At 36.8% G+C, this 10,037-nt stretch overlaps 1 pseudogene; it reads right to left on the bottom strand.

Annotated features, from left to right (window-relative positions):
* Positions 1 to 421: 421 nt before the first annotated feature.
* On the bottom strand, positions 422 to 9,921 carry LOC108877458 (chitinase-3-like protein 1; annotated as a pseudogene).
* Positions 9,922 to 10,037: the final 116 nt, after the last annotated feature.

The raw sequence follows: 10,037 nt of genomic DNA, 5'->3' as shown, positions 1-10,037 counted from the left end.
AGTTTAGTTTTGGAGTCACAGTTCTGTCCACACAATATACATAAATACAATATTCACCTTCCTTTTCAGCTTTGTTTTAGTTTCCACCAGCGGCAACTGGTCGAGGTTGCAGCTGGTCGAGCCTCAAGGTTTCTGGAAGGAAGTTTTCGCTTGCTCTTTAAGAAAAGTACCCTGAGATAATTTTTGTTGGGATTCATGAAGGTTTACTGATTCAGTTTCTTAATAGTACCCTTTTTTTTCCTCCACTGACCTTCTTATACTTTAGCTTGTAGCATTGCATAAGTGATGTTCATAACTCCATTGATGGAACATTGTAGAACTCTTCATTGTAAAAAAAACCCAACCTCAGCTTCACATCCACTTAAATGAGTGGATGTGAAAAACAAATGTAAAACATTTTACTCAAGTCACATTGCTGATGTTCTTTGATTTATTTATTTATCAGAATTATTGCTATTAAGTGCCATGTGTTGAAACCAGGTTACCCTTTTAAAGTTTTTTTTAATGTTTTGGGTCCACATAAGACTGACTGAGTCAGACGTTCTGTGTGGCAGCTATAGTATATATAAGTCTAGTCTGGGTAATGTTTGAAAATACTTCAATTTTTCTTTATTTCATATTAAACCATGAATGTCCATTATCTGGAAACATAGTCACCTGTCACTCCACAAACATAACAGATGGAATAGAGTGACTGTCGCAAAGCTGACTACAACAAAATTCTTTGATGGTATAATTTGCACCCCGCTGTTGTGATCTGTTCCCAGGGTGTGGCATCTTGTGATGTATGTCGCCCTCTGCACACATCTGTAGAATGACTTTGGATCATCTGATCTTGCATAAAGTCCATCAGCTCTGCGTGTACAGAAGCTGCTAACAGGATACACAACAGTGATATTCTGGAAGCAGCTGTCTGGTTTAGCTGTGGGGCTGCTGGCTGTACTGACATGCTCCTGTGTGTGTTGTGTACTTTCTGAAGGAGAAGCAGAGACTGTGGAGGGATGTACAGAGGGAGGTGTTTCCTGTGTTGTCCAGTCTAGAAGAACAAAAAACAACACTGAAAGATATCTTTTTGCCAACCAACTAATTTTACACATGAAAGTTCAGTTCAGTCATGAGGAGAACTACACAGGCTGTGAAAATAGCAATTGATGTTAAAAAAAAAAGTTATGACTTCTTTACATAAAATGAGGACTGCTGTCTTTGTGAATTTGGCAGACAGAGCACCCTGTGGAGGGTCTAACCTTCATTAGAAATAGTCTACATACAGCATTTGTAGCTTATGTGTACAAATTTATAATTAATAAACTGAAGATGGGGGTTGTGAAAAGAAGATTGACTGATTATTAGTTCAGACCTGCTGCAGGGAAATGCAGGTCATTTCCAGAGTAGCTAAAGAAAGAGGCCTATAAAAAGTCTGAATTGAACACTGACACCTCTTATGGCTGGGAGCCAGCAATTGTGAAATACTGAATCACTTCCTAAATTTTCTTTAGAGACAACAACTTTGATTATAATTGACCGCTGAGAGGTACATCTTGATATGATGTGTAGGATGCAGGTAAAAGTCATATATCTGCTTTATTAGATTCTGAATGGCAACACTGGCTCAAACTGTCTCTGTGTGTTCATATATTGAATTAACTACCATAATATAAAAACAATTATATACAGCAGCCTCACCTTCACTGAGTGCATGTTTAAGATGTGATATTAGTGGATATTTGCCCTGTTCACAGAACTGTCCAGAAAAGTCATCCATATCCAGTGTCCACACAGCAGCTCCTCCCAGCTGCCTGCTCTTCAGATATTCCACCTGTAAGAGAAACAGTGGTAACACAATGAAACTCACTTGTTCACCGACATACACGAACAGTATCCCAGTCAAAAAGTCATGCCACAAGTGTTGAAACTGTCCAGATTTCCAGATTTGTTGGAACTGTATTTACAATGTAAGATTGAGATTCAGTGAAAAGCTTAGTGAAAGTATTTGAACTTTTTTCATTTATTTGTTGGTTTACTTCCCTTTTGTTAAAATGACAAGAACTAATATGCAAAGTTTTGTTAACCTCAGCTCTAAAACTACTGGCAAAAGACAGAGATCCATAGCACAGATTAACATGGCAAAATCTTTAAAAAGGCATAGAAGATTTATCATTGAACCCACACATGTAATTTTTTTGGGTAGAGATCAATGAATGCACTTGCATAGAAGGACTTGTTAAAACATTATTTCTTTTCCACAGACTAATATACTGTACCTTGGCATCATAGCTCCTCTGGTTATCAAAGCCCACCCACTGATTGCCTTTGACAGCGTAGGGAACCTTCTGACTGTCAATCCACTGAACTGAGGTCCCTTTCAGGAAAGAGCAGGTCTGGTGAAGACACACCAACACATATAAATGTGAGGCCATAACAATTATTTTGTGTGCCGTCATTTGCCAGAGCTATAAGGAAACCTGTAATATGATAACGCAGCAGTAGTACTAGAAGTTTTTAGCATACAGTTATCACAGTTGAAACTGCAGCTCATGTGACACCTTCTGGCCCCAAAAAAGAATTAGCATGAGAAGCTGATATATTATGTAAATGTAAAAATGAGGTCTAATATACCGTGTATTTAAGGTACTAAGAGTAATTTTTTAATATCACTAAAGCACTAAAACCATGCTGTTTCTTCTTGAGTTTGCCTCTCTTATTTTTGGCCTTGACTGACATACAGTGCATTCAGAAAATATTCAGACCCTTCATTTTTTTTTTTTTTTTTTTCACATTTTGTTATGTTATGGCCTCATGCTAAAATTAAAAACAATAATGATAGTAACTCTCTCATTAATCTACACTCAATACCACATATGACTTTAAAAAAAGAATCCTAGAAATCTTTGCTAGTTCATTAATTTTCTTTCAAAATGTATTTGCTATTGTAAATTAGTTAGATATAAAAATTGATTTCCAGAATAAAGGGTTGCTCTACGAGTGTTATCAGTAGCAGTGGTTGCATTATAGCATACAGTGGTGATCTAGACTGATTATTATTGATTACACAGATTTCTGTTACCTCATAGTAAGACCAGATGCCAATCTGCTGGGTATAAGGCCCTGGGGTGGCAGGACCACTGAATGGAGCACCCAAGTCTGTTATAGTGGTGGAAAGTGTAAAAGAACGGGAGTGGGTTGGAAAACCCAGTAACAGCTTCTCTGCTGGGGCTCCATGCTCCATCCAGTACTGCATCACATAATCCTGACAGAAAAGTAAAGGAAGAGGAGTTGTAAATGAAGTGTCCAGTTTTGGTGAGCTTGTTCTCTTCCACCTGAAATGGATCTGCAGGATTGTATGCAAAGCAGTACCGCCACATCATTGGCTGACTGGATAATTGCATGAATAAGCAGGTATACAGGTGTTCTTAATTAGTGAGTGAATACTACAGCACAAGTCAATATATGGGTATCTTATGTTTTTAAAGTTGTTAATTAATATTTTTAACACATTGGCTGTATCACCTGTATACCCATTTTTAATAGATCACAGATTCCCCATTAAAAATACATTATTTTTAAATCATGGTTAATCAGGTAACATGCCAAGAAATGGTTCACTTAAATTTTGAATGCAATTGATTATGATTATCACCTTTACTTGCTAATTAGTTAAACTCTTCAAATGTTTCAAGTCTATGTAATTTATACAATTCAAACAAAAAACAAAAACAAACTAATATTATGTGTACTTAACCTTTTGACTGGTACTGTATACAAAGGTAGTTCTTTAAAAAAGTATAATTACTATGTTGGCATTGTTTTCAGTGTAGAGTGGACTGTGGTGGACTGTCACTCCATCTTGAATATCATAGAGGTCAAAGGCTTTAACACTGATGAAGTCCAAGTACCTAAACACACACATATAATATACAATATAAGAGAGGTCTTATTTGATCATAATGTTGTCATCTTAATGACAAAAAGTATTGAAAGCAGAGATGACAGGAATCTATGTCTTACTTTGATATCTCAGTGATTTCATATCCTCTGTCAATAACATCTAGGATGTGGTGCCACAGCTGCAGAGAGAATTAGTTGTGTGTTACTGCCTCCTTTACTCTCAGCTTCATAGGCCTCCGAAAGCTCCTACAAATGAATGGAAATTAATTAACTCAGTGGTCCAAGATGTACCTTTGAACAACAAATCACATTATATTTTATGTAACTGCAAACCAATTTCAGTTCTCTCATATCCTTTAGGCAGCTATTGAAATCCACTTCAGTCCAGTATTCTATGAAAATGAACTCGCAGAGATTTAAAACTCATGAAATTAACCATTGCACTGAGCATCATAGCTGTGTTAATTGTTAACAAAACTGTTAACTTAACTGTTAATTGTTAACTATTAACAAAATGTTCCTCTTTGATCAACCAGCTGAAAATGATTCCCCATTTTCACTGTAAAACAAATGTAAAACAAAATAAACAAAGCTCTGAGAAGTAATCACTGTCTTTTTCTGATCTATAATAGAAGTCAGTTTTTATGTATATAGCATGATATCACAAATTACAAATTTGGGATAAAGTGTTTGAAGGATATCTCTGTTATTTTTTCTCATGTTTTTGGATGTAAATGATTCATAGGGACAAAAATTTTTGGAATCAGTGTAGTAATGATCAAAAACAGTGTATGCACATCACACTGTAGAGTTACTAGTAGATGTACTAACTGAAATAAAACACCTTGTATTTTTAGTAGAACTTTTGGTGGCCTGGGTATGAGGTAATGTTGTGAATTTCCCTGGCTAGACATAACTAACTAAGCTAGTGGCCTCCAAAACCATGCTACCTACACCTATGGCTCTGAGTCTCTAATGCCAACCACAGTATACAGAGGAACTTATTTTGTAGTGTCAAAACAGAACAGATTTGACACTACACAAAAAAGCTATTATAGGCATGTGTTCAAACTCGTGGTATGTTTAGTTAAACAGCCTCTAAAAATTGTACTTCTTTTTTTGTTGTTGAGGAAAACAGCATTTCTGTGAAATGTGAATGTGAATGTGAAAATAGTGATTTTATGAGAAGCACAAATTGTGTTTTTTTCTGAAATTATCATAACCATTAACCATTTTTGAAATGCCAGACAAATGTTTTGTATTTGCAAATTGCAGGTAACACAGTGTCCAAATTGTATCCATTTAACAACAGCAAAACCATATCAAAAGCCTATGAACATTTTTATATTTGAGACTAGGTGTAATGATTACATTCAAGACCTGAATATCCACTGATTTGTGACAGATAAATAAAAGTAAGACTTGAGACATGTCAAAATTAAAAATATAAAAATAATAGAATAATAAAAAAAAAATAAAGCAAAAAACAGGGAACTTCAAACCTGAACGAATAGATTTTATGGAGAAAAAACACAGACAAAGAGTCTTCAGTCCCACCTTGCAGAGCAGCGCGAAGCTATGCTTGTTCTCTGGTGGACTTCCATACACACCAAGATACTCCCAGGCCATATCCAAACCATCAAATCCATGAGCCCTCAGGAATTTTATCGTTGACTGGATGAATGTCTGGCGTTTGGCTGGAGAGGACACCATGATGGAGAACCTGAAGAACGTGATGAGACACGGTGTGTATTGTGTGTGGTATAAAATAGTTGGCAGCAGTTTATAGCTGCTATAACGAACTGAAGTACTATGAAAGTCCACCAAAACATTGGGACTGAGGCTGACAACAATAACTAATACTTTATAATGAGCTATATATCTTTTAGTTTGACCACTGAAGCAGCTAAAAATAGTGTAAATGACTGGTTAGTTCATTGATTTTTTTCTGAAAAATTTACTAATTATTTAGTCTATGCAGTATCAACAAAGCAACAAATAACTAGTCAATACCTTACATTAGTGGTGATAATAATAATAAGAGAATAAATGCAAATTCCTAAACTAAGCTAAAATCAATACATTTTTAGTATATTTACAGGATAGCTGAATTAATTTTCAAAACATAAATATTTTGTTGATTAACTGAGAAAAATTGTTCCTCACACAAGAACTTGCTGCTCACAATACTTTTATGACTACCAGTTTTCCACTACTAGTTATACTCCTGTTATTCTGCTCCGAATAAATGAATTCATCCATGTAGTGTGTATTGGAAAACTCCATAGAAGTAACGGTCTTAATAGACTTAATTTACATTTCATTAGTTTTCTACATTGACTTAAGAGGGGAATAGTCTGTTCCTATACCCTACAGGCAAATACTAATTTACTACTCATTCATCAAAGCCAAATGATCAACCTGAGAAAACAGTTCAAGCATCACTCTGCAGCTATTCTTCCTTTCTTTCAGCAGGTGGTGGAGTTTCACAAGGAGTTAACTACAAAGAATCAACTCACTGAGATCCATCGTTCTCCTCTCTGACTGACAGTAAAGTCCTCAGTTTGGAGTTTCTGTGTAGGTGCACATGAAGAAAATAACTGCTTGATTGAATATACATTAAATTTGCAAATCACAATACTTAACACTTAGGTTTGGTTTACATAATTCCTTGGACCAATTATTACCTGTTCTTGAGCTCAGTGAGTGATTTGTAGAGGCTTTTTTCATTCCACTCATGCTCAGTGATCTCATTGGCATGGTTAATGATCGCAAAGGCATAAACCAGGTGAGTACACAAGAAGGGATCCACATTTTCAGGCTAGAAATTTCCCCACACCAGTTCTGTACCGTGACCAGTTGGTAAAATAACATACCAGTTTGTTTGTGGTTACTGGATAAAGGGAAAAAAATACATTAGCACACAGTGCTGACATCTAATTAAACATCATTGTTTTTAAATAGTTTTTGCTTACCAGTCTGAATGAAGAGTTGCAGAGCCACTGCAAGAGGCACATATCATGTCATTACAGTTGAATGAGCTGTATTAAGCACAAAGTAGCATGGTATGATTAGAGAAATATCAAGACAACACATGGATATTCTCACCAATTATACTTGCGATTCCTGCATTCATCTCAGCTGTTTGTGCTCTCCTCTCAGTGGGACTCTCCAATGGTGTGGCAACTCACACTGTGGAACAGAGACAGAAAAGTAGAAAACGTACACACAATGTAACATCACTCCATCTTACATCTCATATTACTTGTCACATGGCAGTTATAACGTTCAAGTGCTAAATACATCTACTTAACATTCCCTGAAGTAGACCTTTTCCTCTGGAGAAACATAAATGATGATGGGATGAGGTATATTATATAATGAGTTACAAAATATCAGGGTGTGATGGCAGAGTTATAGTCAAAGGACAACCATTGTCATTTAGAAAAAGAAAATTATCTAAATGTTTTCCCTAACAGGAAGGACTGGATCAGGACACTGATACTGTCTCTACAGTTTAGAGTGACCCACTTCCAACTTTTCACCTAAAGCATTTCTGACATGAAATCTATGTTTGAAACTTAACTCTATACCATTCCTGCCTCTTTTTAATATCCATCAATGTAATGGTGATATGTTGTTGCTGACAGTGTTTGACAATCACAGACTGACAGGACAATGGAGATGTCACACTGAAGTGTTAGGCGGTTGTTACCTGAAGGCGAAAGCTGCAGGACGAAAAGATGGAGAAGAGCTGCTATTTCATCTGCTGCTTAGCCAATTTCACTGTCCTTGGTTTTAAAATAGAACATTATAGTTTAAATTTTGAATGGATGAAACCTTTAAGACAAAATGTACAATTCAAATCTTGTATAATGATGTCATCATGATGAACTCTCACTCTCATTGTCTGAAAGTATGCTGACACATCAGCAACTACAGTCTGAAATTCAGCTTTCACTCAGGGTGACTCATTTTCACAGGCCTCTTTAACACTTCTCGTCTTTAACACTGCTCGCATTTTGCACAGTAGTGAGAAATAAACTGCTATACTACATAAACATGGTCATAAAATGTCATTAAGTTGCACCATATTTTGCTGAAATATTAATACTTAAATCTCATGGTCATAAAATGTCATTAAGTTGCACCATATTTTGCTGAAATATTAATACTTAAATCTTTCAAGTCTTCTCTTGATATAATGAAACAATGAGCCCTTGTGCTTATATGCATTGTGATTCATACAGATTTTACATGCTGTTTGTTTTATGTGGCATAATGATATTCAATTCATCCATCCATCCATTATCCATACCACTTATCCTTAAGTGGCAAAGAAAAACATCCTTTTAAGAGAACCAGTCACTCTAGTACAGAAATGCTGGTAAAGGTAACAAAAGTTAACACAAAATGTCTGTCAAACCCTGATAAAAAAAATCCTTTGTAATAAGAATTCAGGTACTAATGTCAGTTCTGAGGTTGACATTAGTCTCAAAGCATGCTGGGAAGTTCTGCCCACCTCCTTCCTAACAATATCATTGTGGATAGGACAGGACTTTGATTTCATTTCATTGAATACTTGTTATTTGAAGGTGATCTCTCTCCTCTCTCTCTCTCTCTCTCTCTCTCTCTACATATATACATATATATATATGTGTGTGTGTGTGTGTGTGAACTACATAATTATGCAGCCTGTAAACTAACATTAAAAGGCAACGGAGCCACTACTGTCAGAGTGCATGAATTTAAATAAAACTCTGATATTTTGGTCTGACTTTCAAACATTTGGGGTTAATGTCTGTCCATCTCTGATTTTACAGACTTATGATGCCTGTAGGAGCTTTTGTTGCACTTAATGTTATGAGTTGTTAATGTGTCTCCTCTGCTCCTTTGCTCTCTGTGTGTGGCATCATGCGCACACATGTGAAACAGGAGGAGAGGAGATAAATGTGAATGACAATGAAACTTGATAGACGCTCACACTGAGCTGAAATGAAATGAGTGCACATAAATCAGGTGAATAACATAAATAAATATATATAATTTTTTAGTTTTGCATGGCGGTGATGCATGCCATCTGCCTCCTCATCTGTCTGAGGTATTCACTTCATCTTCCTGATTTACCCCTGGGTCTTTGTTGTTCTCATTAGTCCTTGGCCTCCCTGGTTCTGCTTAGTGTACAGTGTCATTGTGTTGAACTTAGGATGAAACCCTCCATAAATTGTGAGGAGCTTCCTTGTTTTGACCTCAGTGGTTTCTATCTGCTCCTTTGACCAGCTTATTATACAAGTGGGGTGTCTAATGAGTGGCAGGACCTATGTCTTGATGGCTCTTCCCCTTCAGCTGACTTTTCAGGACCTGCCTTAAGTGGGGTACTGCAAGATGGGATCAAGTCATCAAAGGCCTGATTATCTGATGGTTCTAAAGATTATCTCGCCAGGTTTTTTGCTTGTCATCTGCCATATTTGTTTACTCTAAAGTCATATTTGACTGCACAAGATTTTGACTTTTGAGAGTCAGGACTGGTTGTTGGTGGACAGAATCTGTTGTGTGTGGTGTGCTGTGTTGGTCCTCTCATTGCACACCACACACCATAACAAATGTATTTATATTTATGTTATATTCATAATATTGTTATTTGTTTATTTGTTGTCATGTGTGTGGTCTCTCACATTTTCTAAATTGGTTAATTGGCTATGGCTGACTTCCTTGTGGCCTCCTCATGGCTTCCATTTGCCTGCAGGATCCCAAGGTATTTGTAGCTGTCCTGAAGATTAAAGATTCAAGATTTTTATTGTCAATTATCTCTATGTGCAGGACATACAGAAATGCAGGCCCGGAGGCTCCGGTACCTTTTTCCTGAGGGAAAGAAGACTGAAGAGAGTGTGAAGGGTGGGAGGTGTCACCAGCAATGCTGATGCCTCTGCTGGTGAAGCAGGTGTGGAAAATGTCTGTGAGGGAGGGCAGAGGGGCACTGATGATTTTGTTCGCTGTGTTCACAATGCGTTGCAGAGGCTTTCGGCAGGAGGCCATACTGTGTGGTATGGAGGCTGCACTGCCTCATCTGTAATGTTGCCCTCTGGTAGTTTAACTCACGTGCCCTCTCTTTGATACCATCCGATCCGATACTTATCCAGTCTGAATGACAT

The sequence above is a fragment of the Lates calcarifer genome, linkage group LG12 (genome assembly GCF_001640805.2).
Source record: "Lates calcarifer isolate ASB-BC8 linkage group LG12, TLL_Latcal_v3, whole genome shotgun sequence".
Taxonomy (NCBI): Eukaryota; Metazoa; Chordata; class Actinopteri; family Centropomidae; genus Lates; species Lates calcarifer.
Note: the sequence above shows the minus strand (reverse complement) of the source record. Positions and strands in the feature narration are given on the sequence as shown.